This window comes from Petaurus breviceps, unplaced genomic scaffold, assembly GCF_028583685.1.
Source record: "Petaurus breviceps papuanus isolate PSGF00001 unplaced genomic scaffold, PetGlider_PUasm1.0 38, whole genome shotgun sequence".
Taxonomy (NCBI): Eukaryota; Metazoa; Chordata; class Mammalia; order Diprotodontia; family Petauridae; genus Petaurus; species Petaurus breviceps.
The window spans coordinates 57049117-57063852 of NW_027186304.1; the positions used below are offsets into that span (position 1 = coordinate 57049117).

The following is a 14736-nucleotide window of genomic DNA, read 5'->3' on the forward strand; positions in this document are numbered from 1 at the left end:
TTTTTTAACCTTTTCAAGTGAAAACATCAGTGCAGTAGGTGTTCTTGATACCATTTTCATTCTCACTGAAAACTTCTGACAGTAACACTGAAAACATAATGCTAAAAAGCATGAGAGCAAGCACACAGCCCTGCTTCATTTTACTGGTAAGTGCAAGAGCATTGTATATTATCTATAACCTAGAAGTACAATACTATCTATACTAGGCAACTACATTTTGCCATGATCTTCCCTAAGCCCTGACAACTGACAGTATCAAACGTCTTGCTTGGTCAGATCAACAAATGTTTGTACAGACCTCTGTTTTGTTCCTGGAATTTCTCCTGTACTTTCGGGCAGCAAACACCTTACAGATCATTCTTCAGTTCTTTCTGAAGTCACACTAGCTCTTGGGTAGATAAATATTTTCAGGTGAAGAATCAGTCTATAAAAAAGGTCTCTGGCAAGAATCTTGCTGGAAATGATTGAGAGAACCCTCCTGTGATTGCCACTGGATGACCCAAAGAAATATCCAAGTTACTAAGAAAGTAGGATTTGAAAGGAATCACAAACTTTAGAGTGTTTCACCTTACTATGATCCTGAAACTCCTCTATATTGTTCTTGTTCCATAAACTTCTCTCTCTCTCTCTCTCTCTCTCTCTCTCTCTCTCCCTCCCCCCCCCCAATCAGGCAATGAAAGGGGATTCTACAATAGCTCAAAAGCATCAATTTAAAACACATGTGCATATCACCATATTAATTATGTTTATATTAAGCTCCTAATCATCAGGGGTTAGGCAAATCATTTGAGATCTAAAATTAGAAGGGACTGAAGCCTAAGGAGAGAAAATCATCTGCCCAAGGTCCCTCATGGAAGATATGTGAGGTTTAGAATTTCAATTCAATTCCTATGACCCCAGATAAAACTGCCCCATTCCCTTTGACCTCTAAGAACACTCGACTCTATCTTTTATCATATCTGAAGCCAGAAAAATTGCTGATCATTGTTGACATTGGAAAATACCCCTACATTGGCAATCTCTGTGAAAACACCATCTCTCTAAGATTTTGGGAATGTATCCCAGCAGTCATATTCCCTACATTAGCAACCAGTATTTTTTTGGCTTATATATAACAGATATTGAAGAAATATTTGGTCAATGAATATTTCCTGAATAGAATGCTCAATCAGGTCAAAATGGCTGTTTCCAAAAGTATGATGTGTGTAGATTCCAATAAAACAATGACCTTTAACTTGTTCCTTCGTCTTACTTGAAGGGAGGATCTATTTTATCCAAGAGAGAAAAAGAAAGTCGAGTTATGAGTCAAGAAAATATAGTATACACATGGAGTTATTGTTGGTATTGTTGTTGTATCAATATATATTTTGCATTGTAGCTATAGCATAAATTTTTTGGTGATTCTCAAAATATAAGATGTCATAAGAGATGGAACTATTTTCTTCCTAGTTCAGCCTTGTTCTTATTTTTTAGGACATTATCTCATTTTTTGGTTATGAAAGTTTCAAGTTACTCAATTTGGGGATATTTTCCATGAAGCAAAAATGGGACAAACAATCAGTTAATGTTGTTGGAAAAATAAAACAGGAGAATAATATTTCCACTTTATTTTTCTTTTAGGTAAAAGACCATGTTCATTTTATTTTTTTATAAAGATGAAATAATTTATATTTGACCTTTGCATCTGCCTTTCTTTCATGAAATGCCAAAAGGTAGAATTTTTGCTGATTTAGAGTCAGCTGACTTGGGTTTAAATCTCAGGTCTGCCATTGATTAGTATAACCTTGGGCAACTCATTTCACTTCAAGTGGCCTTGATTTCTTCATCTCTAAAGTTATTATTTTATACTAGGTGAGCTTTAAGTTCCTTCAGCCCAGTAATTCTGTGAATGGAAGCATCTTGGAGTCAGAATTAATCATCTGCAGTCAGAATTAATGTTTCTATTTCCTCATAAATATAGGCCTTCATGAACTTTTTAAAATCAGAATTCTACTTGACAACATTGCAGGTGTAATTAAGATATGATCACAATTGGAATGAGGGTTTAAGCTAGTGTCCTTTCTATGCTTTTTGAGATAGGATAGACATTCCATGAGATTTTATGGATTCCAAAATTCTCAGAAATTTTAAAGACAGCTTCCTTTTAACCTTTTCTAAACAGGCTCCATTTTCATGTGCTTAATAAGTGATACTTGTTTAAAACCAACCCTCATACTTTCTACCCAAGGAACCTGAGGTATCCTGGAATCAATTCAAAGAGTGATTCACAAAAGCCTATGTTAAATTTTCAGTGTAAGCATTTACACTTCAAATATTCACAAACATTATAAATTAGGGCTTGGTCTGTCATTTTGTTGGTTGACTAGACTTAAAAATGGTAGAGAGCAATATTGAAGCTTAAGCTTAATTGTGTATTATGTATGCATTTTTTAGATTAGCTTGTTAAGCATTTACCAGCCCATTGCTGCATGGAGTGTTTCTTCCCCCTCCCACTCCTCCCTTTTCTTAAATGAAAGTACTTGATTTCATGAACTTTATATCTCTTCTTCCAACTTGCTAAGATTATTTGGAATTTAGATCTTGCATTCTCAGGATACTGAAGAGTCTATCCAATATGAAATGTCAGATATATGGACATTCAACTCATTGGTATAATTTTGTGGATACATTTTATCTAGGTAGATGAAAACAGGCCAGATATGCAAAAGGTAATTTGTTTTCCTAGTCATTAAAGAAAAACATTTTATTAGATTTAGAATTGCTATCATCAAATAATAGTTATTAAGTTTATATGGCACTGCTGATTATCAGATTAAAAAAAACAATTCAATTTCATTACAGTAGAAATTACATTACCTAATTTGTACTAAATTTGATGTCGGGAATGAGTTCACCGATTTTGTTTACGAGATATTACATTGTGAAACTATGGTGCACTGCTGGTCTCAAAACCTTTGGAGCTCATAATAGGAACATCAGGTGAATGAAGTGGAAGGTTGCTGAGGTGTAGTTAAAGGGGTCAATTAACTCTACTGAAAATGTTTGTGTATAGTCACGCCTTGTCTTACAGGATCAAGGAAAAGGCACAGGATATGAATTGTATTTAAAAGTAATCATTTAGTTTGTCATATTAGCTGCACTGTTAGTCACTGGTAAAATTAGAGAACAACCTTATCGTATATGTCTCAGTAGTACTTTTATCATTAGATTAGTTTTATCATTCAGGATAGTGGCTCTGTACATTCTTCATATAATTGTTGTTTCTAAGGGAAGATGGTTACTGAAAACAGGAAGGCTATATAAAATAAGCTAATGAAAATGAAAATAGAACATTTGTGTCTCCACAAATATACTTAAAGAAACATTTTCCCACTGATTATTTTGCAAATAAATCAAGATGTAATTCCATGCTTACAATTTAACTTGGACAAGCAAATAACCACACATTGAAACCATTAATTTTTCTCATATAAAAATGAAAATGCAATACGACTATTATAATTATATTTTCCTGTTAATTTGTCAAAAATAGAAACTGGTTCTATATTATAATTTATAAAACCATATCTTCTGTTATTAATTATAAGTTCAATTATGTGTTAAAATTATCCAAACTGAATCTGATTTTCACATAGGAATTACATTATAAGAGTGTAGATTTTTTTTTGGGGGGGGCACAAAAGATTAATGCCTAATTACTGCTATGGCAGAAGCATATTACACTACAAAGACTTGTGGCAGTGGTGCCAGAAGACCTGTTCTCTAATCCCATTACTGACAAATTTTGTGACAGTGGACAAGTCACTGAAGCATTCTGGGCCATAGTCTTATCCATAAAATGAGTGAACTCATCTTTTTGAACTCTGATAACTCTAGGGCTATGATGGAAATTCTAGTAAGTTATATTTATTTGTCCACAATTATGTTGCCTGTTTACATCAATGTCTCCAATGTGCATAGAAGTTGATGAATTCAATTCCACCACTTTCTGGAATCTAACACGTTGGAGGTTTTATTTAGGATATACTACAGAACAATGGAAAAGAAGACTATCTTTCAAATAGCAGAGTAAACAGTCAAAGAGAAAGCAAGTTTTTATGATCCTTGCAAAAAAAAAGGCAACAGAGACTGGATATATACATGTTGTAGATGAAAGAACTATAGGGGAAAGGGAAAAATGTTACATTAACAAGTACCTGTTAAGCACCTACCCTGTACTAGACACTGTCCTCACCACTAAGGATACCAACACAAAAATGAAGTCCTTAATCCCCAGGTAGAACTAGTTTCTAATCCCAGCTCTACCATTCCAGGAGGCTATGTGCTTTAGGAAATCATTTAACCTTTCTAGTCCTTGTTTTGTTGACCAGTACAATGGGGCAGAAGGAAGAGTCTTTTGGAAGAATCAACAATCATTTACTAAATGTTAACTGTTCCTGAAAATGTGCTTTACTATAAAGTCCTTTCCAACCCTCATCACCTATGCTGTTATTTTTATCTTCTAATTAATACAGTTGTTTTCTCTATATATCAAAATTTATCTTAAGAACAGAAGAGAAATATCTAAATATCTAAAGTAATGGAGCCAATGTAAATTACTTAGTCACATAGTTCCATAATTAGATATACAAAATCAATTAAAACCACTGTTCTAAAAAGTTTAGCCTATGTCGTAAAAATGTGTAATGGATAATACTTAGATTTTTTCCAATTCTGTTTTTGATTACTGGATCTCTGAAGGTACATAAATTGCAAAGATAGATATTCACACACATATGCATGTATATATACATATATACAAACATATATGTATCCATATGTTTATATGAAAATGACTAAAGCAAAAAAAGTTTTACTAAACTTTCATAAACACTAATGTATTTATTGGGCAACTGTAGTTTGAATTATTTACAGTTTTATCGAAGGCCAGCTCAATAAATTGGTGCACTTTTAAAACACAAATGACATAACAATATTTGATTTCACAACTGCTTTTTATTAGCTTCATTGTTCAGAGGAACATTATAATGCTAATTTAAAAGTTTTGAGAGTCAGTGAAATTATGATAAAAAGATAGAAAAGGAATTGTCACTAGACATCATTCAGCTCTATTTCTGTCTACAAATAAACTACTCAGTAATTTATTATTTTCATTCTACTGTGACTGATGCCTGAAAATGATAAATATAATTTCCTAAACTGAATGTTACCTCTTTCCCACTTAACAAAAACACATTTAAAATGAATATCAGACCTTTTGAGAGATAGGATCTTATAGGGGATCAAGAGCTTATCTGGAAGCCAGGAAGTCCTTAGTTCAGTTGATGTGTCTGACATTTACTGACTGTATATACTTGGGTAAGATATGAACTCTCACTGCTTTAGGCAGTTGTCTAAGAATTTAAGTTTCAGAGAATATGGGGACTGGCATTGTTAGAAAGAATTCCCTCATCACAGATTTCTCTCTACCAATAAAATCACAGGTCTCATCTCTATTCAAATAGAAGGGCTTCAAGATCTAAAACTTAATCCAATATACAAGAAACAAGTATAAGTTAATCTTTCATGATAGTTAACAATAGTAAATAATAAATTTATCTTACTTAGACTATCCACAAAATATCCAAGCTAATTTCTACTATGATCAATTTAGTAAATAAAATTTAATAAATATTTATATCATGTATAAATACATTTATTAAATATATACAAATAAATTTAATCAATATAAAATAAAATAAAAATTAAATAAAGCTTAATAAAGCATCCATTTTAGTAGCACCTTTTGAGGAAAGACCTTTTCCAACCTTTGAAGTCCTACATGATTTACTCTTTAGTGACCTCCCCTTAGCCATAGAGTTAGAGTCAGAGTTGCTATTCAAAGTCAAATCTCCAAACTATGGTGGAATACTCATTATATAACACAATGGCAACTATCCTGTCCAAGGTGAAAGATGTGTTTATCTTGTTTTATTAAAAAGAAAATTATCATAAATTAAATCCATAAACTTTTTGAATAATCATAAATGGAGAACTTGTTCTAACGAGATTCTGTAAGCAAATACAACCAGATATATGTTACAGAAAGTTTGAAGACATGATACACCTTAATGATACTAAAGTGCTTTCTGCTTACCCATAACATACTTTAATTTTTAAAAAGATAACCCAAAATCCATACTGCTTTAGTATCACAAAATGGGAGATCATTCAATCTCCATTACCTGCCTTGAGCAGTGTTTCCTAGTGCTTCACCTTTAGTTGTGTTTCATTTCAACTAAACTCAAACTAGTTCATAAAATGGCACTTAACAATGTTTTTCTTAGAAAGAATAGGCATTTTCACCTCCAGGCTTCAATAGTCATAGCGGCAAACTAACATCATATGTCTGCAATTACAGCAGCTCCAATTATGGTGAAATTACAAAAGGGAGATTGCTCTAATTGGAAAATTACTTTTAAAACATCCATTAGAACAACTTAGCACATTTGGGCTCTGGAAATTTTGGATAAGTTGCCATTGTCATTTCACATAAATTAATGAATATTTTAGGCATGGTGTTGTATGAGTCATATGTTTATGGTTCATCTTCAAATATAAAAAGCCCAAATGAAATTATTTTAAATGGAATGTTTTTGTTTTGTTCTGTTTTATTTTATTTTTGGTAAATATGTGTATGCATGCACACGTGATACCCACACAAGCAAAAAATTATAATTATATCTACTTGTAGCAACAAGATCCTTATCTTGAATACAAATTGTTAGATATAATTTTCCCAACTTTTTTGTTTCTTTATGGCATTCATTCATTCATTCAATAAACCATCACAATCCAGTGACAGTGCAGAGTCAAGGTGACTGATTGTAGCAGCAAGCACCCTAGCATACCCAGGTTGACTGCTAGCACAGGTTCTTAGATCTCCTTTTCTAAGGGAAAGCAACTCAAAATGGGTTAACAATCTTACTTTAATCAAACATATATCATTTACCTAGTTTAGGGGGAAAAGTCAGCACCTGAACTTCAGAGAATACAACCAGAAGTTACAAGCAGACTAAAAAATACAGAGAATCAGATAAGGAGATTTCCAGCTAACCATTACATCCATCCATATTTATTTACAAGAGAGGGCAAACACCAACATCTAGGTTTTCAGCACCGGGGTCCTCAAAGGCTGCCCAGAGTCTCATCTGACCAAATCACACAACTCTTTCCAAAGTGAGCCTCAAAGCAAAACCTCACATCAGGGAATATATAGCCTTCTCCTGGGTCAGAGAATGTCACAACCCTCTTGACCTACTTCCCAATTACAAAGTAACAAGATATGGGCGTTCCTGAAAAAAAGCAAAACAAAACAAACCAAACCAAACAACCAAACAAACAAACAAAAAAAAAAACAAGCCTCCCTCCACAAGCTCCATGTGACCACATTCAGCCTATTAGAGAGCAGAGTATATTTTCAAATCAGGGAAGGTTCTCAGATTCACTTAAGCCTATCAAGGGGCCAAGGGGCAGGAAGATCTTCAGATTCCCATTACCATTACACTGATAATGACTTGGTATGCAGTGGATGACTTGGTGTCTTAGTTGTATAACAAAGTTCTAAGATTTCCACAACACCTAATTCAACTCTTTTCATGGCCATTGGAACAAATTGTACTCATTTACCCATTCCATTAAGGGGAAGTCTTCATATGTTTAGAGTAGAAACCCTTCCCCTAACTCACTGAAGGGTTTGATTCTTCTTGGTTACTCTCAACCTGGTTCAGCTGTCAGTCAAAACATTTTTAACAGGGTGTGGATACTTCATATGCTATAACTTCTTGAAGAAATTTGGGTGTAACAAGTAGACACTGCAAAGCCTTCAAACTTTAATGCAGAGAGAGCTATTCTAATTATCTGGCCACATTGTTCAAATGACAAGAGCATGATTATTTAAAAGACTATTTTACAGAGAATTCACACAAGGAAAGCACTCACATTATAGGTAGCCGAATGATACAAGGACACTTTAAAAGTCTCTATAAAGAAATTTGGAGCTTTTGGCTTCCAGCTCGTGGTGGTCAAGGTGCAACTTCTTTCGGGCATCCCAAATCCAGGCCCATCCAACACCGGCAGCCACCCTGCAGCGTACAGGCCAAGCCTCCACCTTCGTCGCTGCCATGCCTCCCAAGTTTGACCCAAATGAAATTAAAGTCGTGTTTTTAAGGTGCACTGGTGGTGAAGTTGGTACCACATCAGCTCTAGCCCCCAAAATTGGTCCCTTGGGTTTGTCTCCCAAAAAGGTTGGTAATGACATTGCCAAGGCAATCGGTGACTGGAAAGGACTAAGGATCACAGTGAAGCTTACCATTCAGAACAGAGAGGCTCATATTGAGGTTATACCTTCTGCCTGAGCCTTGATCATTAAAGCCCTAAAGGAACCTCCTCGGGACAGAAAGAAGCAGAAAAATATTAAACACAATAGAAACATCAGTCTTGATGAGATTGTCAGCATTGCTTGACAGATGAGGCAGCGGTCCTTGGCAAGAGATCTCTCTGGAACCATTAAAGAGATACTTGGGACAGCCCAAGTATCAGACCTGTGGGCTGCAACATTGATGGCCAACATCCTCATGATGTCATTGATGACATCAATAGTGGTGCTGTTGAATGCCCAGCAAGTTAAAAGTTACAAAAGAGATTGTTGCAATAAATTTAATATTTGACAACAACAACAAAAAAGAAATTTGGAATTGATTAGGTGACATGAGAGATGCTAGAAAAGGACCACCCAGCACTGTGTGCTTGTACCAAAGAAGGCACTGTGCTCTATGAGCAAAAAAGAACTGGAGTAGCTCAAAAGAAACTCAAGATGCACACATTGAGAGAATTCAACCCAAATATTCACATGGATTATTTGTGACCAACATGTGATTATATTCTAAGCTCATACTGCTCTGATCAGTCACAATCAGACACATTATAACTTAATGTTAACTTAGTGATGTCATTTTGGATCTCTTTTGAGAATGAAGGACAACATCATTCAATAAACATTTATTTAACTACTATGTATAAATTCACAAGGTAAGGACTGAGGATAAAAAATAACACAAATAACACTTGACCTCCAGGAGGTGACATTCTACTGGGAGGATGGGAGGGGGAGAAATATAATATTTAAACATGTGATATCTTTGATCATATTCTGAAATGAATGGCCAGTGACATGTGGAATGATATGTAATAACATATTCTAAACTCTCCAATCTTTTAAGGTAAAACCTGCAAGGTCCTGCATAATCCTGGCTATTGTTCTATGATATTTCAATTGTTTCTTTCTGGATGCTGTCAGTATTTTCTCCTTAATCTGATAATTCTGGAATTTGGCTATAATAGTCCTTGGTGTTTTCAATTTGGAATCTCTTTCAGGAGGTGATCAGTGGATTCTTATGATGACTATTTTACCCTCTGGTTCTAGGACCATGGGGAAGTTTTCCTTCATGATTTCTTGAAAGATGCTGCCTGGGCTCTTTTTTTCATCATGGTTCTCAGGTATACCAATAATTCCTAAATTATCTCTCCTGGATCCATTTTCCAGGTCAATTGTTTTTCCAATTAGGTATTTTACATTTTCTTCTTTTTGTCATTCTCTAGATTTTGTTTGACTGACTCTTTATGTCTCATAGTCATTAGCTTCCAGTTGCCCAATTCAAAATTTTAACCAATAGTTTTCTTACAATTGGCCAATTCTACTTTTAAAGGAGTTGTTTTCTTCAATGTAGTCCCCCCCCACATTCTGTAATTATATTTTGAAATTTTTATTCTATCTCTCTTAATTGTCTTTTAAAATCCTTCTTGAGCTCTTACAAGAAGACTGTTTGGGCCTGAGAACATTTCAAGTTCCTCTTTGAGGTTTCAGATATGGTTGTATTGACCATGTTGTCCTCTCCTGAATGTGTGTTTTGATCTTCTCTGTCACCAAGATATTTCTCTCTGGTCACTATTTGTTTTTATTCTTCTTGCTCATGTTGTTTACCTTTTTTCCTGAATTTTAAATTTGTTCTCTGTTTCTGGGTCTCAGGGGACACTGTACCAGACTTTTTGTGGGGATAGGGACCTGGTTTCTGGTTTTCTATGCTAGGACCTCAGGTCTGGTAGTTTACCTGGTGCTGAGCTGGAGGTGGTGTGTCACTGGTGTTGGCACTTGCCAGTTGCACTCCCCTGGGGCTCAGGATATCCTGCTGATCCAGTGAGGTGAGAATTCCTGCTGGCTTGCTGGGATACCTCCCAGCCTCTACAGGTCCACTTCAGTCACAGTTAGGGGGAGCTTTCCCATTATTCCCCTAGCCTCTCAACCTAGAACTAAAAGATAACCATACCCTGTCTTTCTGCTGACTCCATTATGCCAGAATTTTTCTTGGGGCAATATTATCTCGGTTTTTCAAGATCAACAGGAAGAGTGAGAACATCTTACTATTTGCTCTGACCTCTTGCCTCCTGGAAGCTTAAACAGGTGACTTTCAGACATTAATTTCTGTGGGTTCATAACCCCAAGAGTAGCTGCTGCCACTGCCTCAGACCTTGTGCAGGACTGTGCTTCTTTCTTACCTAGTTCTGACAGATCCTCCTCTTGCACTGAGAGCCTTAGAAATCACCACTGATGACAGTTATTCAGACAGCAGGGGTCTGCACTGGTGTCACCTTTATGTTAGACTGTGCTCTTCTCCTAGTTTAGTGCAATGCACCCATCCTGTCCACCCTCCAGGTTGTCTCAGTCTGGAAATCTGTCACACTCTGTCTCTTTGTGGATTCTGTCACGCTAAAATTTGTTCAGATTCAATTTTTAGAGTAATTTGAAGGAATTTGTGGGAGATCTCAGCTGAGTTCCTGCTTCTACAACACCATCTTGGCTCTACCAGTGACAGTGATATTTGTGAAGAGAGAACTTTTCTACTATGTAACTGTACAAAAGTCTGATTGGTTGGTTCTATTAATTTCAGGAGAATTTGTTATTGATTTTTTTTTCTTTCAAAGGTAAAACCTATTCCACACACCTTCTTAATTTTAGTACCTAACCAGTAACACAAATTTAAAGATCAAAATTATACTTTCTATACTCTGAAGGAATAAATGCAGGAACACAGAGAAGACACATGATAGCCAGACTAGAGGGAACTTTGAGATCTGTAGCCTGAGCATAGATTTCTGTGCAATGCAATGTGACAGTTATTTTTTTTTATTTCAATTAGTAAGATATTCTGTCCATATAAAGACAAATTCCTATAAAATCCTGTTGTACATTTAGAGTGACTATTCCACTTATAATTAGGAAATTACTTCTAGTGTAAGCTGTATGAAATTCATTCTCCCTCATTTTTCCCAACACAAAATATTAAATCTTTCTCCCTCCTCTCCTTTCTCTGTATCGCTGTCTTGCCATCTCTGTCTCTAGCTCTCTGTGTCTGTACCTATATCTTTCAGTTTTGCTCCTTTGACTCTGCATCCTGCCATTATTATCATTCTACTTTATAATAGGAGTTCTTAGCCTGGGATAACTGCATTTGTGTGTGTTTGCATATATGTAGGTATATATATATATATATATATATACACATTTGTGTATGTATACACATGTACATATTCATGCAAGTGTGAGCATGTGTGCATATGCATATATAATTCTCAACATTTACACATTTAACTTTCACACCTTCAAGCATGTGTATTATTTCATTAACCTCATTTTCACTTTTAAATTAGCAACTGCACACATCCTTAGTTATCCTTAATAGAGGAAAAAAAATGAGACCCCATAAGGCAAGTTTGTGAAAAGGCTAGAATTCTATTGGTGGTTTTCCTGGTCTTGATCACCCTACTACTCTAAAGATCTCATGTATTCCTAGCATATTTTCATTGTTTTCCTTAAAATATTGAGATTTATGTTACAATTATGGCCCCCAAACATAGGCAAGGCCTTTATTCTCTAAGCCCAAGACTTCAGTTAGTTATGTGGCTTAGTGAGAAGACAAAGGTGGTAGATAAAGTCCCTGCTATAATGTCTGCTGTTGTCAACCAGAAGTTCCTCAACATCTCAAAAGGTACACAAAGCAGACTTTGCTGACAGATAATTTCAGGATGGTGCATCCTTCACAATCTCTAATGCCATCTATTAACCTTGAATGACAAAGTGTCTGTGGTGATTAAGAACTCACCAGTCTTGGAATCTTCCAATAACAGCCACTAAAAAGTTCAAATAATTTTTCCCTTGGTTTTCAGAGAAATGCCAACTAGAAATTTACAGTACTATAATATATAGTACAAGTTTGGAGACAGAGTAAAGTAAGATTCAGGTTAAAAAATATTTTAGTTTTAAGAATTTTGTTGCTGTAAAATATTTATGGTACTATAAATATGGGTAGTAAAAATGAATATTTTCTGAAATCAATGTTTTGTCTTTTCTTTTTTTTTGTTAAACTGAGGCATTGGGATAGAAGGTCATAGAATTCTAGAGAAAAATTTGTAAGAAAAAATGTTTGTAACTTACCAATTACGTTTTGTGTATTTCATTTTATGTATTATCTCATGGTTAAAGTGTTAGGACAAGTACATATTATCAAAATTAGTGCTTTGTTATAAATAATTATATTCTACACTGTCATCTTGGCTCTGCTTCCCAAAGATAGAGAATTTAAATGCTTAATATGTGCCACATTTGGTTTTAAGCAATGGGAATATACAAACAAGAAAACAAGGGTGTTCCTACTCTCAAGGAGCTCCACCTTCGAACAGATGAAAAAAAAAGGATAAAAGAATCCTAGAAAGTGAGCAGATACCGATCTGGTGAGGAGCAAACTATAGAATGACAAGCTGAGAATGAAGGGCATGTGCCTAGGACTATTTAAGACGTAGTAATTCTGGCCAAGTATTTGCTCATAATAAGAGTGGTTCTAATATAAAGTTATGCCAAGGTTATAAAGATCGTAAAGGGATAAAACAGACTGGACAGTGAGTTCAGTTAGAAATTAATGTAAAAGGCAGATGGTTGAATGCTTTCAGAGTTGGAAGGCTGCATGTGAGCAGAGGTGGATGAATTGTGCTGATGCAGACAAAGCATATGGAGGTAGACACAGTGGGGTGAGGTGGATACAGCTGGGTGTACCAGCTTGGAGCCTGAGTGAGCATGGGCAAGCTGATTCACCCACCACAGTGTTATTCACAAACCCGTCACTGCAGGACTGGGTATCTGTTGGAGTTGGGTAAGAGAAAAGGGCAGGGCCTGCAGCAACAACAGCATCTACTCCTGGAGCTATCAGTCCATAGTATGGAAGTTTAAAAAATCACCTACCTGACCTTCCAGGGACAAAGTTGGTGGAGTGAAACCTAGCATGTCTAGATATCTGTTAGGAGAGAAATTAGGGCTAGTAAACTAGATCATAAATATAGAAATACCTGAACCCATGAAAATTAATGAGATAACAAAAAAGTATAAGAGAAGGGAAACCAGGAAAGAGCACTATGTGATGCCCACTTTTAGAGGGCAAAATTACCTGAATTATGAACAGACAGAAAAGACTGAGAAAGTGATCAGACAGGTAGGATAACCAAGACAGAATAGTGCCGTGGAAGCCTAGATACAAGAGGACATCAAGGAGAAGAGGATAATGGAGAGTGTCCCAAGGATGAGGATTAATGTCATTAGATTCAGCAATGAAGGGATTGTGGTTAAACTTGGAAAGAACAGATTAAGATGAATGATGAAGTTAAAAAAGAAATAAGAGGAAAGGAAAGGAAAGTGCTGATTATAATGATTGTATCAAGTAATTTTTTGTTTATACATATTACATTTAATGTACATATAGTTACTTATTGTTTGTAAATTTCATATTGGCAAATTCTCTTAGACAATTAAATACATGTATAAACCCCAAATCTATATTTGTGTCACTTTCATCATCATTCACAGTCACATGCAGAGTGGCTCAAGTTCAAAGCTGAGGTCAAACTAGGTGATGCTCTGCCTTCTTGTTTTAGTTCTAATGCTGTAGTAAAGTCCCACTGTGTCATCTATGTAGTGTCACATTTTTGTAATGTTAATAGTTTTAATTTGATAAGAAATTGATGATTTTCCTCTTAAAAAATAGCCACTAAGCTAATTTTGACACGATGACTAGTATACCTAAGCACAAAGAGGATGTAATTTGCTTCACAAGAGTAAAAATGTTTTAAATGAGCTTCTTTCAGGCATAAGATATAATGTGGTTGGCCATGGATTCTATGTTAATGAATTTAAAATTCTGTAAATCCAGAAAAAAGAAGAGGAAATTTATCAATCCAGTTGAGAATATATATAGACATCTGTAATGACAATGGGAATTTGAACATCGTCCCTGCCTGTTAATAGACTTAGGATGGAATTTGAAGACCTCTCCTTCTTTGAAAATAAAATCTGCCCCATAATAGGTTGAATGAAGTAACACGGAGCCTGTGATGCAGAGAATTTGCCAAAGGGTGGAGCAGAACCTACAGGAACCTTCCCTGCTGTGAAGATAAACTCTGCCCCCAATAGGCTGAATGTAGTCACATGGAGCCTATGGTGGGAGGAGTTTGCTGAAGGGAACCAGAACCTCAGCAAGCTGGTCAGACCTAAGACAAGAGTGGGAGAAAGAGGAGGTAGAGGCAAGGAGAAAGAGGAGGTAGAGGCAAGGAGAGAGAGAGACAGAGAGAGAGAGAGAGAGAGAGAGAGAGAGAGAG

The 14736-nt window shown here is 35.6% G+C and overlaps 1 pseudogene; it reads left to right on the forward strand.

Moving 5' to 3' along the window:
- The first annotated feature begins 8131 nt into the window (after positions 1-8131).
- LOC138170101 (large ribosomal subunit protein uL11 pseudogene) lies at positions 8132-8672 on the forward strand (annotated as a pseudogene).
- Positions 8673-14736: the final 6064 nt, after the last annotated feature.